Source organism: Jaculus jaculus, chromosome 12 (assembly GCF_020740685.1).
Source record: "Jaculus jaculus isolate mJacJac1 chromosome 12, mJacJac1.mat.Y.cur, whole genome shotgun sequence".
NCBI lineage: Eukaryota > Metazoa > Chordata > Mammalia > Rodentia > Dipodidae > Jaculus > Jaculus jaculus.
Genome location: NC_059113.1, coordinates 56702681 through 56724696, shown reverse-complemented (window position 1 = coordinate 56724696; position 22016 = coordinate 56702681). Strand labels below are relative to the sequence as shown.

Below are 22016 nucleotides of genomic sequence, written 5' to 3'. Positions count from 1 at the left end.
CACCCATGTGGAAGCTGGATTCAGTGGTTATCCGTGTGCCGGGAAGGCAGAGGCAGGAGGATCCCTGGGGAGTGCCCAAGGCCAGCTAGTCCAGCTCACTGGCTGCATTAGTGAGTTCCAGGCTAAGTGAGAATCCTTGTCTCAAAAGATAAGGGGGAGAGTGAATGAAGATCATTCTTACCTGGCCATCTCACCAAATTTCATTCACATTCTTAATTAGCTAGCTACATAGCACATTCATTTATCACAATTGGAAAATGAGCAGAAGGAGAGTGGCCTGGGGTCATGGTGTATGTGCGTTGGGTTCTGTGAGTTGGGCCGAGTGCCAGTGTGTGCACATGCCCTTGGAGTGCAAGGTGACTGTGCGTCCGCCCCCTCCCCGCCCCCACTCCTTTCCCAGCCCGCCTACACTTTGACCTTACTTGATCAGGTTAGTCGGGACCCGGTGAAAAGCAGCCCTCTGCTGTGCAGCAATGCCCCTGGGCAGTGGCAACAACTGGGATCCGGTGGGCCGGGAGCTGGTCCTGCGGGCCAGGTGTTCAGAGTGGCGAACTGCTCAGATAGAAGAGGCCCGGCTTGTTCTGGCCACTGATTATCTCACTGATTCTGACCTGAAAAAATGAAAAGGAAAGGAAATTGGGAAATTAGGGGCTGGGGAGGTGGCTCAGTGGGTAAAGTGTTTGCCATACAAGCTTGAAGAGCTGAGTTCAAATCCCCAGCACTCACATTAAAGCCAGGTGTGGCAATGCACACCTGAAATTCCAACTCTGGGGAGGCGGACGCCGGAGGACCTCTGCAGCTCATTGCCTAGCTAGTCTAACTGAATCAGTGACCTCTAGATTCAGTGAAAGACCCCCCTCTCAACAAGCAGGGACTGGGTGGACAGCCGCTGGAGGTCTTGGTGTGCCCATATTCATTCATTCATTCTCTCTCTCTTCTCTATCTCCCTCTGCTTGCAAATACATTTTTAAAGTTATTTTTTAAGTGAGGGAGGGCTGGAGAGATGGCTTAGTGGTTAAGGCATTTGCCTGCAAGGCCTAAGTACCCATGTTTAACTCTCCAGATCTTAGGTAAGCCACATGCCCAGGGTGACACAGCATGCAAGGTCACCCATGTGCACAGGGTGACACGCATGTACGGAGTTCCAGCGCAGTGGCTCAAGGCCCTGGCACACCAGTTCTCCCTCTGTTTCTCTCTTTCTCTCTCATAAAAAAGAAACTCTTTTAAAAAATTTTTAAAATGGGGAGAACAACTGAAAGGTTGAAAACGCAAGGTGCAGGAGGCAGGCCACCGCGGGTGTACCCGTGAAGGAGATACCTTGTCTCTGCTTGTAGGGACATTCCCAACCAATGCCAACCTCTGGCCTCTCACTCATGTGCACATACTATACACGCACCACGCAGACATGCAAACACACATACACACATGTACCCACACAACACACACATATAAACATACACCACACACACAAATGGAAAATTAAGATGAGGGGAAAATGGTGCAAAATGTTATCAACTGCTGAATCTGAGTGGTGGGCACCTAGGAGCTTTTTCTACGGTATTTGCAACTTTTTTGTAGATTGAACTTATATCAAAATAAAATTACAGAAAGGGCTGAAATGGGAAATTACCCCCTCAAAAATCATTTCTGGCTTCTCTTGAGAATTCAGGAGATCTAGAAAAACTGGCTCTATTTTCCTGCAGAAAATGCAAAGCAAATCCAAGGCAGCAGAGTGCAGGCTTCTGAGTGAGCGCCCCAGCTCAGACGCTCCGGCCCGGTGTGGCCGCACTCAGGTAACCGGAATGTCAGGCAGTCTTGGAGACACTCGCTGATGTCCTCTACATTTGCACTCCTCTTTTTTCTCTTCCGTTCTATCCTCTAAGTATAGCTTGGATTATTTTTTGCCAAAAGCAGCACCTTGCACTTGCCCACACTGAAGCTCATCCCTGGCAACTTGTCTACCCACTCACACAGCCTGGTGAGATCTCCCTGGCATTTCACTACCTGGCACAGCCAAGTGTCATCAGCACATGTGGCGCCGTCACCACTCCCACCTCCAGATCAGTTTGGCAAATGTCAGCTGAGACCAGTCCCAGCACCGACATGCCACTGTCATCAATTAATAAACTAACCATCTCCTAGGACAATTGACTGGGTGCAGGAAGGAAAAAGCTGAGCATGGTGTCTCATGCCTGTAACCCCAGCACTTGGAAGGCTGAGGCAGAAGGATCATCACAAGTTTGAGGTCAGCCTGGACTACATAGTGAGTTCCAAGCTACCCTCAACTACAGGCAGGGACAAAAAAAAAAAAATCTCCTTTAAGGGCATACTCACAATGACCTACTTCCTGCCCCTCAGTCTACCTCCTAAATGTTCTTAACACCTCCCATTATCCCATTAAGCTATAACTCCATCAGTAGGTTGGATCCATTGGTAAATTCTTCATATCAGTTTACCTCCTTTTGAACATTGTTGCACTGGGAACGAAGCCTTCAACATATAAGCCTTTGACTGACATTTCAGATCTAAACCATAACAACTCTCTAAAGATCAGTTGCTGAAAATACATGTCATGCATCCAGCATGGTCAGCGAGGCTCTGTTCACATTGCCCCCTCCAAGAGACCAAAGCAGAGAGAACGATCTCCACCATCTGAGCACGGCTGGACAAAATGACGAGGAGACACAAAGACAAGCTGGTTCTGAAATGTTTCCACCTGTAAGTGAGTCATACCAATCTGCTCATAAGCCATCAAAATAAGGCATGTGCCCTCTAAATATTTATGTTTGTGCCCACATAGTAATGCTACTGTCACTTCTGGTTAGAGAAGTTTTTCTTTTCAGAGGGCAGTGACCACTGGGGAGACTCAGAACTCACCAAAGTGCTGAGAAGTGACAGTGGAGTGTCCAGCCCTAAGTGAGGCATCTGTCACACCTTCCAAGGCTCAGGAACCATTGCAGAAGAGGTGGAGGAAGGAACATAAGAGCCAAAGGAAGAGGAGGAGGGCTTTGCAATATTGTCTTCCAGACACAAAGTGCTCGTGGTATTTATGACCTCACAGTGGCTGATGCTACCTACACAAGACCTGCATAGTAAGAGGAAAAATGATGACATCAAAATACTAAGAAAAAAGAAAGGATTCAATGGAGGGGTTATTGGGGATGGGGACAAAGGAGGAGGTGGGAGGGGATTGTGATCACGGTATATTATGTATATGTATGAAGGCTGTCAAAAAATTAAAAACGAAATGAAACAAGGCATGTGGCCATGATGAGAAGGAAGAGTACAGCAAAGAGAACCACCACATGCCTGAGAAGAGGGAGAAGAGGAAATTTTGATGGCGAGATAGCACAAATGGCTAACACAAGTAATTACCCTGACTCCACATGTTCACTGTGAAGGGTAAATGAATTAGTGCACTCAAAGTACTTCAAACTATGTCTGGTTTATGTGCACTGCTCAGTAAATATTAGCTTATGATTATTTACTAATTCAACAAGTGTATATTGAGTACTGTGGCACTCAGTTTTCCATATCAGCTTGACTAAGTTACAGTACCCAGTTAATCAAACTGTAAAGGAATCTTGCAGATATGACTAATGTCAAAGGTTCACTTTAAGTGAAGGACAATGTGTTCATTTATCAGGAGAGCCCATGAGATCTGTTGAAAGAAGAAACTCCACTTGTAGACAGAAGCACACTTTTCTTCCCAAGAGCATGCAGCTTTCCATTCCTAGTCACCTGCCCTAAAAGATTTCAGATTTACTCATGGACAACTGCAGAAGACATGGCTGAAAGAATATAAGAATCAAAGGAAGGGGAGGCGTGTTTGGAAATACTGTCTGCCAAGTACAGAGTGGCCTTGGCATTCTTGTCCTCACAGTGGCTGACTCTGTCTACACAAGACCTGCATAATAGGAGGGGGAAATTATAACATCAAAATAGACCAGAGAGTAGTTGGAAAGAAGAGGAGGGGACAGAGTGGGTGGTAGGAGAGGACTATGATCATGGTGTATTGTGGAGGCTGTCCACAAAAATTTAAAATAAAAGGCTTCCAATTTATCTAGCCAGCCCCTATAATCACAAACCAATTCTTTGCAGCATATTATTTTACAGCCTTAATTTTTCTTATCCTTTTCCTTCTTTTCTTCTCCCTATTACCCTGTTAAAATATACAAATCTTTAAAAAACATTTTTATGCATTTATTTGCAATGAGAAAAGGAGAGAGAATGGGTGTGGCAGTGCCTCTTGCCACTGCAAACAAACTTCAGACACACATGCCACTTTATGCATCTGGTTTTTTCCTGGGGAATCAAACCCAGGCTGCCAGGCTTTGCAAGCAAGTGCCTTAACCACTAAGCAATCTTCCAATCCTAAAAATCTATAACTCTTATTGCCATCTCTGGTGCCAACTCCTCTCTGATCTTTAACCTCTGGTTCCAAGCCCTAGGCCCCTTGACATGAACTTTCTGATATGACTTAGGTCCTCTCTCCTGCCACTTCCTCTCCTGCTGGTTTACTTTATTCAAGGATGAGCAGCTGTTTTTCCTAGGATGAATGTCCCAGTGCTGAGGGAAAACAGAAACTTTGAGCTACATGGCCTTGACCACCATGTGACACAAAGCTCTGCCCTGGCCGCCACATCCCCATCCTTCTTGTCTTTAAGAACAGATGCAGTTCAAGTCCCTACTCCATGCCTCTAGTGTCATTTTATGCTTCTGTTGACTCCAGTGCTAGATGGGATCAGAGGAGGCCACCCTTAACTGTCTCACTATGCTCTGAGAATTATTGTGTGTAGAAGAAAGTTGAGTACAGCAGAAGCAGGAAAGGCTGTCTGCCCTCCCCTTGCTGAATAAATTCCTCTCTGGTACCAGGATGAAGAAATGACTCATCACTGGCAATGGCACCAACTTGAACCTGCACAAACTTCCTAGAAGCAACGTTTACCTTCTATTAAGCATACCACACATATGTACACATGCAAATAAATAAAGAAAAATATTCCTATATACTGCAAAGCAAGGGTCTCAGTAGAATCCACCACACTGGGTATAACAGGGCCTTGTGGCTGCTTTTGCCAAGCATGACTGTAACTTAACCTCAGCTATCTCCTTCGATACTTTAAACTTCCAGTAAACTCTATACCTATACAACTGGACATGTTAATCATTTGAGGAGTGTCATGTAAAACCTAGTAAAATATGGTTGTTTAGCTCTAAATTTACCTGCCTCTCTTAGCCTTCTTCAAGGATGAAGAAACCAAGATAAGAAAAACTGAGAGATTTTCAAGATTCAAGGAAGAGTTGAGTCTTGCAGACAGATCACCCTATGACGGGAATGGAAGTTGCCCCTGAAAAGAGGACCAATTATCTCACAATGTGAGCCCAGCTGCCTCTCCAAACAATAACAATGTCCTCAAATCAGCAGGAGGACCTCACAGAACCAAACCTTAATAATCTGACCAAAGTTTGTGTTTAACCAGAACACAGGTTAACCAGGGCTAAATGGTGTATCCTTTTACTACCACCACTAGCAGCAACTCTCACGTTTTCCTTTCCCTATGTAAAAATAATCCTTGGGCTGGAGAGATGGCTTAGCGGTTAAGCGCTTGCCTGTGAAGCCTAAGGACCCCGGTTCGAGGCTCGGTTCCCCAGGTCCCACGTTAGCCAGATGCACAAGGGGGCGCACGCGTCTGGAGTTCGTTTGCAGAGGCTGGAAGCCCTGGCGCGCCCATTCTCTCTCTCTCCCTCTATCTATCTTTCTCTCTGTGTCTGTCGCTCTCAAATAAATAAATAAATAAATAAAAATAATCCTGAGTCTCTTCTCAGTTGGTACTCCAAAGGCAATGTCTCAGTGTGACCATACTGGGTAAATTTCTTTCTTATGTCACCAACACTTTCTCCACTTGGACTTTAGCATCAAGTGCTAGACCTGCAGTTGGGACCCAGTGGACTTCCAGTCCCATCCCCAGCCTAGCACTACAGCAACAGGAGTACGAGCATGAACCAAGACAAACCTGCGGGGCATGCCATACACAATCGGTTCACAACAGCGAAAAACTGGGAGCAATCGGACCAGGCTGCTGTCTCCTGGCCAAAACTTTCATTTCTTTCTGTGCCACATCCTTCTATGTTCTATCATTACTTTTAAATTTAGCTTTGCTTAAGTTCTTAGGACAGCCAGCCTCTCACACAAACTGCCTTCAGCCCAGACAAAGCTTTTTCCCTTTATAAACCAATCCTTACAGTGCTTATGACATTTGGATCTTTCAACTCTGACTAGAATGCACCATCAAGCTCGGTTTACAAAGTATCTTAGTCAAAAGTTTCAAAATATTTCCACATTCCTCTTACGACTCAATTCCAAAATCATATAGCTTTTAGCATCAAAGACCTCGCCCCTCTGGGACCAATTTTATGTCTCGGGGTGTTTCTATCCACCTTGTGGCTCTTACAATCTTCCCACCCCATCTTATGCAACAGTCCCTGAGCCTTGGTGGGTGTGTTATCAGTTGGTTTCGATTTCTCTGTAGCCTCTGCAATTCTGTTATTATGTGTTATTATGTGTTTTGGCTCACTACAGTGTTTGTTGCTAATTTCCTGGATGTGGATGCCAGCCTACCACTGGGAGCAATACTTGTACCAATGCTTCCATTACAGTTTCTTCTGGACCCCAGTAGACATAGTACAGGTGGTATATCTCATTGTGCATATTCTGCTGTTCTGCATTTTCTCCTGCTCTTGGGTCTTGGTTCTCCCCAGTATTCTCTGCCATCTGTAAAACAAAACAGAATCTCTGACCAAATGTGAGAGAAGTTTTGATTAAAGGAGCTATGCCTAAGAGCGTAAGGGACATTTTGGTGAGGCTACCCACTGGACTTACACAGGGGACACAGGGAGCTTCTCTGTGGGCATTCTCTTCTTACCATGGAGTGCTAATTTGGTTCCTCATACCAATTATGAGTTTTCTCCCACTAGGTGGGCCTCATGTCCAATCAAAGGGCCACTATTGCACAAGTGTGTAGTTCTTGTCCAGCTGGTAGACTGCATGGCTGGCAGGTTCTCCTGCACATTCATGCTATTGGTGACTATTCTTACCTAGTAGCTCCCATAGCTCCTTCCAGCACCACAAGGGTTTGCCAGATGAGGAATGGCTTTCCTCTCATTTCCCACATTGTCTCTGGGCATTGAGCGATGGCAGCCAGTGGTGTCTTCAGCAATAGGGTCTTAGCTTTTACCTCTGTCAGGTAGCCATGTGCTTGGTAGAGGCCTGCATTGGTTTTGGAGATCACGTGGATCACCCTGGCCAACTGCTTGCTGTGGCTGTGGGGGTTAACACAGACCTGGCCCAGGGATCCACAATCCAGATCCCATGGTTTAAGGATTGAGGTTTCTCTTCTTTCCATCGGGCACTTCTGTCTGGTCCATCTAGCCCCTGTAATTGGGGGTTCTAGCTCATCTACTGGTTTCCAGGAAGAAGGTTCCTATTGTGCTGACTGCTTCAGTCTTTGGTTTTATGTAGTTCCCCTACCCATCCTCCTTTTCCTTGAAGCCCCAAACACACCATCCCATCCCAGTATTCTTTGCCTCTACTGGATTTTCTGGTATCCCCTCTTGGCCTCCCTTCTTGGTTCTTCTTTTTCCTTGTCCCATTCTTGGCACATGCTCATCGTCTTAGCACTTACTCCCTTATACACTTCTCTTCCACTGGTTCAGTGTAGGAGCCTCGTATGAAAGAAAACATGTGACATTCGTCTTTCTTAGTCTGCATGACCTCATTTAGGCTATTTTCCAAAATCATCTATTTTTCTGTGAATTTTATTATTTCATTTTTCCTTACTGCTGAGTAGAATTCCATTGTGTAAATGTGCCACATCTGCATTATCCATTCATCAGTCCATGGACATCTGGACGGCTTTCAATTCCTAGCTATTATGAATAGAGTGGTGATAAACATGGTTGAGCAAGTATCTCTGAAGTAGAGAGTGGAGTCTTTAGGGTAGACACCAAGGAGTGGAATAGCTTGGTCAGTTGGAAGCTCAATTTTTGTCGTTTTCAAGAGTCTCCATACTGATTTCCATAATGGTTGTACAAGGTTGCAGTCCCATTAGCAATAAATAACAGTTCCTCTTTCATTACCAACATTTGTTGTCTTTTGATTTTTTTTGTTTTTGGATTGTCGTCTTGACCAGAGTAAGAAGGAATCTCAAAATTTTAATTTGCATTTTCCTGATGACTAGAAATGTTGAACATCTCTTTAAATGAGCATTTGCATTCTCATTTGAGAATTCTCTATTCAGTTCTCTACCCCACTTTTAGAGTGGAATGTTTGATTTTTTTTTTTTTTAGTTCTTTATAGATTCTAGATAATAGGCTTCTGTCAATAGTGTAGCTGGAAAAGAACTCCCATTCTGTAGGTTGTCTGTTGGCTCTGTTTATGGTACAAAACTTTTTGTCTGTACAAAAGCTTTTCAGCTTCACGAGAACCCACTGGTTGAGTGTTTGTTTAAATTACTGAGATATTGGGGTCCTATTCAGGAAGTCTTTCTCCATTCCTATATCTTGGAAAGCTCTCCCTGTTTTGTCCCCCAAGCATTTTAGAGTTTCAGGTCTTATATTGAGAGGTTCTTAACCCATTTGGGGTTGATTTTTGTACATGGTGACAATAGTAGGTCTAATTTCATGTTCCTATATGTGGATTTCCAATTTCTCTGGTACCATTTGTTTAAAATGCTGTCTTTTCTCAAGTGCGCATTGTTGGTTCCTTTGTAGAAGATCAGTTAGCTGTGATTGCTTGAACTAAGGCCTGGATCTTCTATTATGTTTCACCAATCTAGTTGTATGTTTTTTGTGCCTGTATTGTTCTTGCTTGCTTCCTTTTGTTCATTCGTTCTTTCTTTCTTTATTTGCAAGCAGAGAGAGATATAAGAGAGACAGAAAAATTAGGCACACCAGGGCTTCAGCAACTGCAGATGGACTCCAGAGACATGCACCATTTTGTACTTCTAGTTTTACGTGGGTACTGGGTAATAAGTCACTGGGCTCTGCAGGCAAGTGCCTTAAATACTGAGCCATCACTCCATCCCCTATGCTGTTTTTATTACTGTGGCTTTGAAGTATAATTTGAAGTCAGGTATGATGATACCTTCTGAAGCGTATCTTTCGCTGAGGATAGTTTTGGATATCAGAGACCTTCTATATTACCATATGAATTTTGAGATTATTTTCTTCATCTCTTTGAAGAAAGTGTTTTGGGATTTAAATAGGTATTGCATTGAATCTGTAAATTGCTTTTCGTAGAATGGCCATTTGTTTTGTTTTGGTTTTTTGTGGTAAGGTCTCACTCTAACCCAGGCTGACCTGGAATTCACTCTGTAGTCTCAGACTGGCCTTGAATTCATGGCGATCGTCCTACCTCTGCCTCTTAAGTGTTGAGATTAAAGGCGTGCACCACCACACCCAGCTAGAATGGCCATTTTTATGATGTTGATTCTTCCAATTCATGAGCATGAAAGGTCGTTTCCTATTTTGATATACTCCTTCATTTCTTTCTTCAGTGTTTTTATGGTTTAGTTGTATAAGTCTTTCACTTTCTTGGTTAGGAAAATTCCAAGATATTTATTTTGGGGAGGCTATTTAAAAATGGGACAGCTTCCTGATCTCTCCCCTCCATGTTTTTCTTTAGCATAAAGGAAGGCTACTGATTTTTTGTTGTTGTTTTGTTTCTCGGGGTAGGATCTCACTCTGGCCCAGGCTAACCTGGAATTCACTATGTAGTCTCAGGGTGGCCTCAAACTCACCGTGATCCTCCTACCTCTGCCTCTTGAGTACTGGGATTAAAGGTGTGCACCACCACACCCAGCTCAGGGTTACTGATGTTTAGGTATTGATTTTGTATGCTGCCACTTTGCTGAAAGAGTTAATCACCTTCACAAGATATTTGGTGGAGTCTTCTGGGTCACATATATAAAATCATGTCATCTGCAAATAGAACTAGTTTGACTTCCTCCTTTCTAATTTGTATCCCTTTTGTTTCTTTCTCTTGTCTTATTGCCTTAGCTAGGATTTCCAGGACTATGTTGAAGAGCCATGGTGAGAGTGGTCACCCAATCTTGTTCCCAATCTTAGTGGGAACCGAGTTTTTCCCAGTTAGTATGATTTGAGCCTTAGGTGTTTTATATAGCCTCTGTTATGTTGAGATATGGTCCTTCCGTCCCTAGTGCTCTAACATTTGGATCATGAAGTGATATTGTATTTTATTGAAGGTCTTCTCTGCATCTATTGAAATGATCATGTGGTTCTTACGTTTAAGTTTATTTATATAGTGTGTTATGTTTATGGATTTCTGTATATTGAACCACTCCTGCATTCCTGGAATGAAGCCTACTTGATTAAGGTAGGTAATGCTTTTGATGCATTCTTGATTTCAGTTTGCAAGGATTTTATTGGGAATTTTTGCATATAGGTTCATCAGAAATATCAGTGTATAATTTTCTTGTTATGTCTCTGTCTGGTTTTGGTATCATAGTAATTCTGGCTTCATAGAAAGAGTTCAGGGACATTCCCTCTTTACCAATTGTGTGAAATAACTTCAGAAAAACTGGTTTTAGTTCTTTGATGAAGGTTTGACAGAATTTGGCTGAGAATTCATCAGGTTCTGGACTCTCTTTGGTTGAGAGGTTTTTATTACATGTTCAATCTTACTGGAAGTGATGTTTGTTTAGTAAGTTTATCTGTTCTGAGTTTAGTTTTGTAGGTGACATAGGTCCAGGAATTCATCCATTTCTTTCAGATTATCAAATTTATTGGAATAGAGGTTTGGAAGTATGTCCTAATGATTCTTTCCATTTCCTTGGTGTCATTTCTGATCTCTGATCTTGTTAATTTGAGACTTCTTTTTTTTTTCTTTTTTTTAAATTTTTTTTTAATTTATTTATTTGAGAGCAACAGACACAGAGAGAAAGACAGATAGAGGGAGAGAGAGGGAATGGGCGCACCAGGGCTTCCAGCCTCTGCAAACGAACTCCAGATGCGTGCGCCCCCTTGTGCATCTGGCTAACGTGGGTCCTGGGGAATGGAGCCTCGAACCGGGGTCCTTAGGCTTCACATGCAAGCACTTAACCACTAAGCCATCTCTCCAGCCCCTTTTTTTTTTCTTTGATCAAATTGGCCAGGGGTTTATTGATCTTGTTTATTTATTTTTTTTCGAAGAACCAGCTCTCTGTTTCATCAATCTTTTTTTTTTTTTTTCCTAATTTCCAATTCATTGATTTCTACTCTGACCTTTATTATGTTTTTCCATTTAGAGCTCCTGGGATTGGAGCCTGCTTGTTTCTTATTTTCATTTTCTTGGAAGATTATTGTCCATCCTTTCACCCTGAGTAGGTATCTCTCTTTGACAGTGAGGTGGGTTTCTTGTAGACAGCAGATAGAGTTTCTTATTTGGTCCTGCCTATTTGTTGTTCTATGAGCTTCTTGTATTTGGATGGGATTCTCTTTTGTGAGGGTGGAAAATTTTCTTCAACCATTTTGTTGAAGATGTTCTCTGTACCTTCAGCCTGAGCTTCTTCTCCTTCTTATATGCCCATGATCTGAATATTTGGTCTTTTTAGTATATCCCACCATTCCCTCATATTCTGTTAGCATGATTTTTTGAACTTATCATAGTTTTTGGATTCTTGATCCATTTCCTTTGTCTTGTCTTCAAGTTCTCAAATTCTATCCTCAACATGATCTACTCTGTTCATGAAGTTTTCTAGGGAGATTTTTACAAGGGCTATTTTTTTTTGTTGTTCTCTGATGCATTTTCTACATCATATCCATCCCTTTATTTAGTTCCAGCTACAGGTCTTGGTTTGACTTTCTGTTATTTCTTGGAATTCGTGTCTGCATTTGATCATTTCCTCGTTAAGCCTAATCCACTGGTTGTTAAGGTCAACTATTTGTTGACTCACCTTCAAATGGTGCATCTGTCTATTGAGATCTCCCTGCTTTTATTCCATTATATTTAGATGAAAAGTGAAAATTATGTGCTGTTGTTGATGTGCCCCTTGCTGTGGTGGTTCGATTTGGGTGTCCCCCATAAACTTAGGTGTTCTGAATGACAGGTTCCCAGGGGATGGAGATTTGGGAATTAATGCTTCTTGGAGGCAGTGTAATGTTAAGGATGGGCTTATGGGTATTATAGCCAGTTTCCCCTTGCCAGTGTTTGGCACACTGTCCTGTTGCTGTTGTCCACCTTATGTTGGCCACAGGGTGATATCCATCCTCTGCTCATGCCATCATTTTCCCTTGCCATTATGGAGCTTCCCCTTGACTCTGTAAGCCAAAATAAATCCCTTTTTCCAAAAGCTGCTCTTGGTTTGGTGATTTCTGCCAGCAATGTGAACCTGACTGCAACACTTGCATTTCATTTATATGATTGTTGGTTCCTTGATGATTTTCTTCCAATTCCACCATCCATTTGTTCATGGTCTCATCAATTTTATTATGTTTTTTTCCTTTAAGATCAACTGACTCGTTTTATTCTCACCATACTTTCACATGCATTAAGAAATAAATTTTAAAAATGTGCTTTTACATAATATGTGAATGTGTAGATGTACATTTTCATACATCTTATTGTGATGCAAAACAGACCTGTCCCTTAAATAAGATCAGGATTGATTGATTGGGGTTGACATATATAGATAGATAGATTATAGTCTTTTATTTCCTCTCCCCTGTTCCCATTTCCCTGGGGCCCTTCCTCAGGGGGGTCAGGGTATTTTGTCTATTACGTTTAGCATGTCTTTATTATAGGATTCTATTTCTGGTGTATCTTCTGTGTTTGCACTGGAGGCTTTCATTAAGGGACCATGCATTCTTAGTGGGGTCTGTTGACTTGATGTCTTGCATTGTTTGTTTTGCATTGGGCTTTTCCCATCTCTAGTATGACCTCTTATGTTGAGAGTGTGGTACTTGTCACTCTTGTGGGCTCTTATTTATATCAGCAGGTCAGCCTTGTTTAAGTGGGCAATGTGGAAAAGTTGTTTGCCCACTTGCTTGGGCTGGGTGGCTGGGGTCTAAGCAGAGTCCTCCTTGTGTGTTTGGCAGGTAGGTCAGGGTGTAGTTTGAGCCTGCTCAGCTTGATTGCTGTCCAGGCAGTGTTGTTTTCTCCATGTTGTTTACTACCTGAGGACTTTGGAGTGTGATTTGCACTGGGGTGCTGCAGGGCACAGGGCTAATGCCCTAGGCCTGACATGCATGTTGGTCTAAACTGAGACTACTGTCTGCTAATGACTGCCATTAGGTCTATCCCACCTGAGGATGACTTTCCTGCCTTTCCCCATAGCTGGTTCTTACTGTACAATTAACCCTAAGACCCATGTTGGCACTAGGACTGCAGCCACAGGCTTGGTGGTTTGAATATTCTAGTCTAGGGTGTTGTCTCCAAGTTCAGAGGACTTGTTGGGTCCTTCCCAAGCTCTACCCTAAACGTGGCCTGCAGTCTCCCTCACCTGCCCAGTGTGGCTCCAAGAACTTGGTCAGGCATTCTCTCACCCACCTGGCATGGCTCTGACAACACATCCCTAATTCCTGCCATTCTTATCGATTTTGTAGTAGGGCTTGATGTTTTATATTGTCTCTTACATTAACTGTTATTCATGCATAGTTTATTCTCTCCTGTGGTCTCATGCATGTGTTTTTTCTTCTCTTAAGTCTGAAGGATCCCTTCAAGTATTTTCTGTAGAGCTGGCTAAGTGGTCATGTATTCCTTTAGCCTGATTTTATCATCGGAAATTTTTCTTTCTCCATTAATCATGAGAGATATCCTTTCTATTTGGGTTGGCAGTTATTGTCTTTTAGAACTTAAAATATCAGCGGGGGGGGGGGGGGCAGGACTGGAGGGATGGCTTAGTGGTTAAGGCACTCACCTGCAAAGCCAAAATACCCAGGTTCAATTCCCCAGGACCCGTGTAAGCCACATGCACAAGGCGGAGCTCTAACATGCCCATTCTCTCTCTATCTGCCTTTTTCTCTCTCTTAAATAAATAAAATAAAAAAATAATTTAAAAAATACAAGCCAGGCATGGTGATGCATGCCTTTAATCCCAGCACTTGGAAGGCAGAGGTAGGAGGATCACCATGAGTTTGAGGCCACCCTAAGACTACAGAGTGAATTCCACGTCAGCCTGGGCTAATGTGAGACCCTACTTCAAAAAATTAAAATAAAGGAACTTAAAATACATCATCATTCTTAGCTCTCTTGTTGTCTAAAGTTTCTGTTGAAAAGTCTGTTGTTGTTGTTGTTGTTGTTTTTGAGGTAGGATCTCCCTGTAGCCCAGGCTGACATGAAATTCACTATGTAGTCTCAGGGTGGCCTCGAACTCATGGAGATCCTCCTACCTCTGCCTCCTGTGTGCTGGGATTAAAGGCGTGCACCACCACACCCAGCAAGAATTCTATTGTTGTTCTGATGGGACTGCTTTCATAGGTGAATAGATGCTTCTCTCTTGCTGCTTTCCAAATTATTTCTCTGGTCTGTGTATTTGATAATATAATTATAATCAAGGAGATGTTCTTTTCTGGTATTGTCTGGTGTTCTAAAAATGTCCTGTGTGTGAATTGGGATCTCTTTCCCTAAATTTGGGGAAATTTCTTCTATGATTTTCTGAAAATACTTACTATACTTTTAGACTGAAAATCTCCTTTTATATCCAGAATTTTTAGACTTGACCTCTTCTCAGTCTCCCAGATGTCCTAAAATTCCCATTCATAGTTTCTTATTAATTTACTTTCTCCTTGTTGGAATGTTCCAAATCTTCCACCTTGTATTCAAGCTGAGATACTCTGTCCTCTTCTTCACCCATTCAAGTAGTAAGGCTTTATAGTGGAGTTTTAAACTTGACTTACTGTGTTTATCATTTCAAGTATATCAGATTGTTTCCTCTTTAGTATTTCTATTTCCTCACTCATATCTTGTATCAACCTCCTTATTTAAGTCACCTGATTTTCTGTGTTCTCTTGGGATTCTTTCAGGAGTTTACTTCTTTGATTCCTTTGGTTTCCTTGAACATACTTGTAATCATTATTTTTAATTCTTTGGCTGGCATGTGATCTGATTCAGTCTTGCTAGAGGCCATTGCTGTGGGATTCATTATTTTTGGAGGAGTTATATCATCTTGATTTTTTTTTTTTTTGGTATTTCTTATATATTGCATTGGGACTTCTGCATCTCAGGCTATTTTATCATTTGTATTTTCTGCTTATTTTATAAGCTTTATTCTTAGGTGTATAGATCAGAAATTATATCTTCAGTCTAGGAACTCAAGGTGCCCAATGTGGTCTCTATATCATTCCCAGAGTATAATACTAACAACAGAAGTAATCAACATTGGTAGCTGTGCTTGCTATTTGAATGTCCTACTACCAAAACAACAACAATGGTCCTTTTAACTTCAGTAATTGCTGGAATATGCTAGAATTTTAGTTACTTAGAATTGAAAGAGATGGGGCTGGAGAAATGGCTTAGCAGTTAGGGTGCTTGCCTGCAAAGCCAAAGGACCCAGGTTCTATTCCCCAGGAACCACGTTAAAAATACAAAGATACAAAAAGTGGCATATGTGTCTAGAGTTCATTTGCAGTAGCTGGAGGTCCTGGTGCATCCATTCTGTCTACCTGTCCCCCCCCTCCCCCCTTCTCCCTCTCTTTGTCAAATACATAAATAATAAATACATAAATATATTAAATAAAAGAAGTGAAAGAGGTGTATGGTGTGTTAGGATGAGGACTAGAATTAACTTTCTAAAATGATAGAGGTGGCACAAGTATCTGGGAAAGGAAAGTTAAGATACTGTTATGTTCTATGGATTTCAGAGGTTGTTGAGGCTATGTGAGATTTTACTACTGGAGAATAAAAAGGAGGAGATATAGAGGAGAGAATGTAAAAACAAAGTTGAAAAGAAGGAGTGTAAGTGTTGTGCATGGGAAGAATAGCAGAGAGATTCCAGTAGTTTACTGAGTGGAGGAAAATACAGGAACCATCTAAGAGGCAGCTGATGGGGCTGGAGAGATTGCTCAGTGGTTAAGGCATTTGCTTGCAAACCTAATGACCTGGGTTCAATTCCCCAGTACCCACATAAAGTGAGACACACAAAGTGACACATGTGTCTGGAGTTTGTTTACCCTGGCTAGAGGCCCTGGTGTGCCCATTCTGTCCCCCGCCCTCTCTCTCTCTCTGTCTCTGATGTCTCTGTCACTCTCTGCTTGCAAATAAAACAAAATAAATTTTAAAATATTTTAAAAACTGCAACTGAGCCATTTACAGACAAAACCATCATGGAATATATATGCATGAGTGAATATTTGTTTTTAAAGCGCTACAAAAGCATTCAAGCTAGGAGTGGCAGAGCCTCTAATCCTAGCACCCAGGAAGGCTGAGGTATGAGGATTGACAGCAGTTCAGAGTCAGTCTAGGCTACAGCATGAGTTCCAGAGCAGCCTGAGCAACAGTGAGGACCTGTGTCAAAAACTGAAAAAAAAAAAATTAAAATGATAAAAAAAATTAAAAATGACAAAAGTTAACTATAAAATAGAAATGAAATTTAAAAGGCAAAACATACTAAGTTTACTTCAAATCAAATAAGTCAATATTGTTGCCTTGGTAGGATGGATTTTGAATTCTTTCCCTCCCTATGAAGATATAACTTTTGACCTACACATGTGTGTGTGTGAGAGAGAGAGAATTTTACATACTTTTTATGTAACAGAGAGAGAGAATTGGTGTGCCAGGGCTGTCAGCCACTAATTGGACTCCAGACACATGCACCACCTTGTACACACGTGCAACCTTGAGTGCTTGCATCACTTTGCATCTAGCTTACAGCGGACCTGGAGAGTCAAACATGGGTCCTTAGGCTTTGCAGGCAAGCACCATAATTGCTAAGTCATCTCTCTAGCCCTATGTACATTTTTTAAGGTAGCAACTCACTCAAGCCCACGTTAGCCTGGTATCCACTCTGCAGCCCAGGCTGACTTCAAACTTGCAGCAATCCTCCTGCCTCAACCTCCCCAGTGCTAGGATTAAACACATGTGCCACCCCACCCTGTCCTATGATATTTCTTTTAGTCACCTGCCCTGATAAGGAAGATGCAATTAGCACTTCCATTTTAACCCTATATGCCAAGCTTTGGAATATGTGTTGTTCCCGTGTCAAACAGCCCAGTTACCTGTAGCATGAGTTCCTATCTCCCCTGAGCTGTGAAAGCCATTTCCCTTCTTGGTGCACTATGGGCTTGTCTCAGCTGGCTAGGTTAGTAGTAGTTTTCATCAGCTGGTCTGGAGCTGTGCGTGTGGCCTCGAGTGGGGGATGTATGAACGGGAGTTGTTGGCTTCCTGCATCCTCCAATGTTCCTACTGCTGGAACTGTGGGGAAGAGAGGTTGAAGATGCCATCTGAAGGTGTTCTTGAGCTCTCAGCTGGTCATCATTTTCCTCTCTTTGCAGATTCTTTTTTGCAAGGTTGGTGTGAGAGAGGATAAGCCATCGGTTCCAAAACTCTTCTGGCACTGCCAGGGCAGGGCAGCTGTGAGTGAGGAGAAGCACTTCCCTGTGGTGGCTGGAGCCCATGCATGCTGATTAGTAGCAGCTCCCTCCTGCTTCTCCACAGGGGTCTCACCTGGCTTAATAAATTCCTTACAGATCTTGACTCCCTTTAATCCAAGTCCATTATTCACGGTTTGGAAGGGTGGGGAAAATTAGCTTGCCCAGATCATCCAGTTTCTAAGACAAGCATCCAGGCTTCTCAGGCCGTTATTCTTGTAATGATGAACTGTCCCAGCCCACCCTCCCACTGTTAAACCATGTACTTAAAATGACAGCATCTGTGATCTAACAACTTAATTCAATACAAAGAAGCTGCTATGAAAATGGCCTAGGAAAACATTCGTGGCATGGGCAGCCAGAGACAGAAAGATGAGCTTATACACTGAAGGAAAGCACTGGGCAAGCACCCAGAGAGGGAGCAGAAGTAGATGGATGGACATTCTTATAACAGTTGAGGGGCAAGCCAGAGGTCACTAGGGGTCAGGTCCAAAGTCATCCTGGCATGATTATGAAAGTGTGGGGATCTTGATTTTATTTCTAGCCTTTTGTCTCTACAGTCTCCACCCTAAATCTGTCTCAAGAAAGAGAACTTCTACAGGTTTGTAAGCACCCCAATCTTACAATCTCTCCTTTTGTAACTGCAATACACATTGCTCTCATCTTAAAGGGCATAAAAGATAGTTTATTTTGGAGCTAAATATGAGTGACCATGGCCCAGAAACACAGATTTATGTTACTACAAGTTCCATGTTCCAACATGTTAACAATTTCTTTAAGTTTTGTTTGTTTGTTTGATTGGTTGGTTGGGTTTTTTTTTTTTTTTTTTTTTTGAGGCAAGCACAGCAGACTGGTTTTCTTTTTTCTTGTTTTGTTTTGTTTTGTTTTGTTTTGTTTTGTTTTGTTTTGTTTTGTTTTGTTTTGTTTTGTTTCTTGAGGTAGGGTCTCACTCTAGCTCAGGCTGACCTGGAATTCACTATGTAGTCTCAGGGTGGCCTTGAACTCACAGTGATCCTCCTACCTTTGCCTCCCAAGTGCTGGCCTGGTTCTAGCCTTTTATTTTTTTTTAAGTGATAGAAAGAGAGGGGGCTAGAGAGGCAGCTTAGCAGCTAAGGTGCTTGCCTGCAAAGTTTAACAACCAGAGTTCCATTGCCCAGTACCCACATAAAGCCAGATTCAAAAAGTGGCACATGCATCTGGAGTTTGTTTGGCAGTGGCTAGACACCCTGGTGCAACCATTCTCTCTCTGTCTCTCTTAGTGTCTGTCTCTCTCCTTGCAAATGAATAAATAAAATATTTTTAATATCAATAATCTCCCAACTAAAAAAAGGCCAGGCCCAGATGAATTCACTGCTGAATTTTACCAGACTTTTAAGGAAGAGCTAACACCATTGCTTCTTAAGCTTTTCCAGGAAATAGAAAAAGAAGGAATTCTACCAAACTCCTATGAGGCCAGCATCACCCTGATACCAAAACCAGGCAAAGATAGAACAAAAAAAGAAAATTACAGACCAATCTCCCTCATGAACATACATGCAAAAATTCTCAATAAAATATTGGCAAACAGAATACAAGAATATATCAAAAAGATCATTCACCCTGACCAAGTAGGCTTTATTCCAGAGATGCAGGGATGGTTCAACATACGCAAATCTATAAATGTAATACATTATATAAACAGGTTGAAGGACAAAAATCGCATGATCATCTCATTAGACGCAGAGAAAGCATTTGACAAAATCCAACATCCCTTCATGATAAAAGTCCTACAGAGACTGGAAATAGAAGGAACATATCTCAATATAATAAAGGCTATTTATGACAAGCCTACAGCCAACATATTACTAAATGGGGAAAAACTGGAAGCTTTTCCACTAAAATCAGGAACAAGACAAGGGTGTCCACTGTCCCCACTTTTATTTAATATAGTTTTGGAAGTCTTAGCCATAGCAATAAGGCAAGAGACACACATAAAAGGGATACAAATTGGAAAGGAAGAGATCAAGTTATCATTATTTGCAGATGACATGATTCTATACATAAAGGACCCAAAGACTCTACTAGCAAACTGTTAGAGCTGATCAAAACCTACAGCCATGTAGCAGGATACAAAATAAATACACAGAAGTCAGTAGCCTTCATATATGCTAACAACAAACACACAGAGGATGAAATCAGAGAATCACTCCCATTCACAATTGCATCAAAAAAAACAATCCAAAAATTCATTTGGAATCACAAAAAATCTCAAATATCTAAAATAATACTGAGCAACAAAAATAAGGCTGGTGGGATCACCATACCTGATTTTAACCTATACTACAGAGCCATAGTAACAAAAACAGTGTGGTACTGGCACAAAAACAGACATGTAGATCAGTGGAACAGAATAGAGGACCCAGATGTAAGCCCAAGTAGCTATAGCCACCTGATATTCGATAAAAATGCCAAAAATACTCATTGGAGAAAAGACAGCCTCTTCAGCAAATGGTGTTGGGAAAACTGGATATATATCTGCAGAAGGATGAAAATAGATTCTTCTCTCTCGCCATGCACAAGAATTAAGTCCAAATGGATTAAAGACCTTAACATCAGACCTGAAACTCTGAAACTGCTAGAGGAAAAAGTAGGGGAAACCCTTCGATATCTTGGTCTTGGCAAAGACTTTCTGAATACAACCCCAATTGCTCAGGCAATAAAACCACAGATTAACCACTGGGTCCTCATGAAATTACAAAGATTTTGCACAGCAAAGGACACAGTGAAAAAAGCAAATAGGCAACCTACAGAATGGGAAAAAGTCTTCGCCAGCTATATGTCTGATAGAGGATTAATATCTAGGATATACAAAGAACTCAAAAAGTTAAATAATAAGGAATCAAACAAGCCAATCAAAAAATGGACTATAGAGCATGCTCAAAGGAAGAAATACAAATGGCATATAAGCATCTAAAAAAATGTTTTATGTCACCAGTCATCAGGGAAATGTAGATTAAAACTACATTGAGATTCCATCTCACTCCTGTCAGATTGGCCACCATAATGAAAACAAATGATCATAAATGTTGGCGGGGATGTGGAAAAAGAGGAACCCTTCTACACTGCTGGTGGGAATGCAATCTGGTTCAGCCATTGTGGAAAACAGTGTGGAGGTTCCTATATGACCCAGCTATGGCACTCCTAGGCATATATCCAAAGGATTCATCTCATTTCCTTAGAAGTACGTGCTCAGCCATGTTTATTGCTGCTCAATTTATAATAGCTGGGAAATGGAACCAGCCTAGATGTCCCTCAATAGATGAGTGGATAATGAAGATGTGGCACATTTATACAATAGAGTTCTACTCAGCGGTAAAGAAAAATGAAGTTATGAAATTTGCAGAAAAATGGATGGACCTGGAAAGGATTATACTAAGTGAGGTAACCCAAGCCCAGAAAGATAAGCGCCACATGTTCTCTCTCATATGGGGATCCTAGCTACAGATGATTGGGCTTCTGCTTGAGAAGGAAAATACTTAGAAGCAGAGGCCAGTAAGTTAAAAAGGAGACATAAAGGGAAGAGAAAGGAAGGGAGGAGGATACTTAATAGGTTGATATTGTATAGATGTAAGTACAATGATTGAGATGGGGAGGTAATATGATGGAGAATGGAATTTCAAAGGGGAAAGTGTCAGGGGGAAGGGAGGGAATTACCATGGGATTTTTTTTTTATAATCATGGAAAATGTTAATAAAAATTTAAAAATTTTTTAAAAAAGAAAAAAATTTTAATTTAAAATTTTAAAACTTAAGAGGTTTCACATGATAACTACAAGGATAGTAGGTCAGACACAGAGGTGGACAATAAATGGCTATTTCTTACCTGTTTATTGACAATGGCCATACATAGAGACAATGTATCACAATCATAGCCCCCTCTCACAGCCCTTCCTTTCTCCCTATCAAATCCTCCCTCCAATGAATCCCTCCTATCCAACAAGTCTCATCTGAAAGATGGCATTGTGAGCACTTCCTTCCTTTGGCTCTCACATTCTTTCTACCTCCTCCTCCTCAAAGGTCCCAGATCCTTGGGAGGTGTGATGGAGATGTCTCACTTAGTGCTGATCACTCCACTGTCACTTCTCAGCACTTTGAGTTTTGAGTCACCCCAGAGGTCACTACCATCTGAAAAGAGAAGCTTCTCTAACCAAAAGAGAGAATACCATTAAGATATGGGGAAATGGCTATTAAAAGGACTAAAGATCACCCATAATATTTTGGTTCTGAACCTGCAACTTCACAATCACAGTTCCACCAGTCAAGCAGCATTGTAAAATCTTTGGGGAATGTGGAGCCGCTGTTTGGGAACTTTATTTCATACCCATCCTCCCATTATATAATGAGGCATTTTGATGAACAGGAAAGTCTGCATCTTTCTCCTCTGCCCTGATCCAT

The 22016-nt window shown here is 41.8% G+C and overlaps 1 non-coding gene across 1 annotated transcript; it reads left to right on the top strand.

Moving 5' to 3' along the window:
- The first annotated feature begins 256 nt into the window (after nucleotides 1-256).
- Nucleotides 257-615, top strand: LOC123453956. The gene has a single exon (XR_006633117.1).
- The last annotated feature ends 21401 nt before the right edge of the window (nucleotides 616-22016 follow it).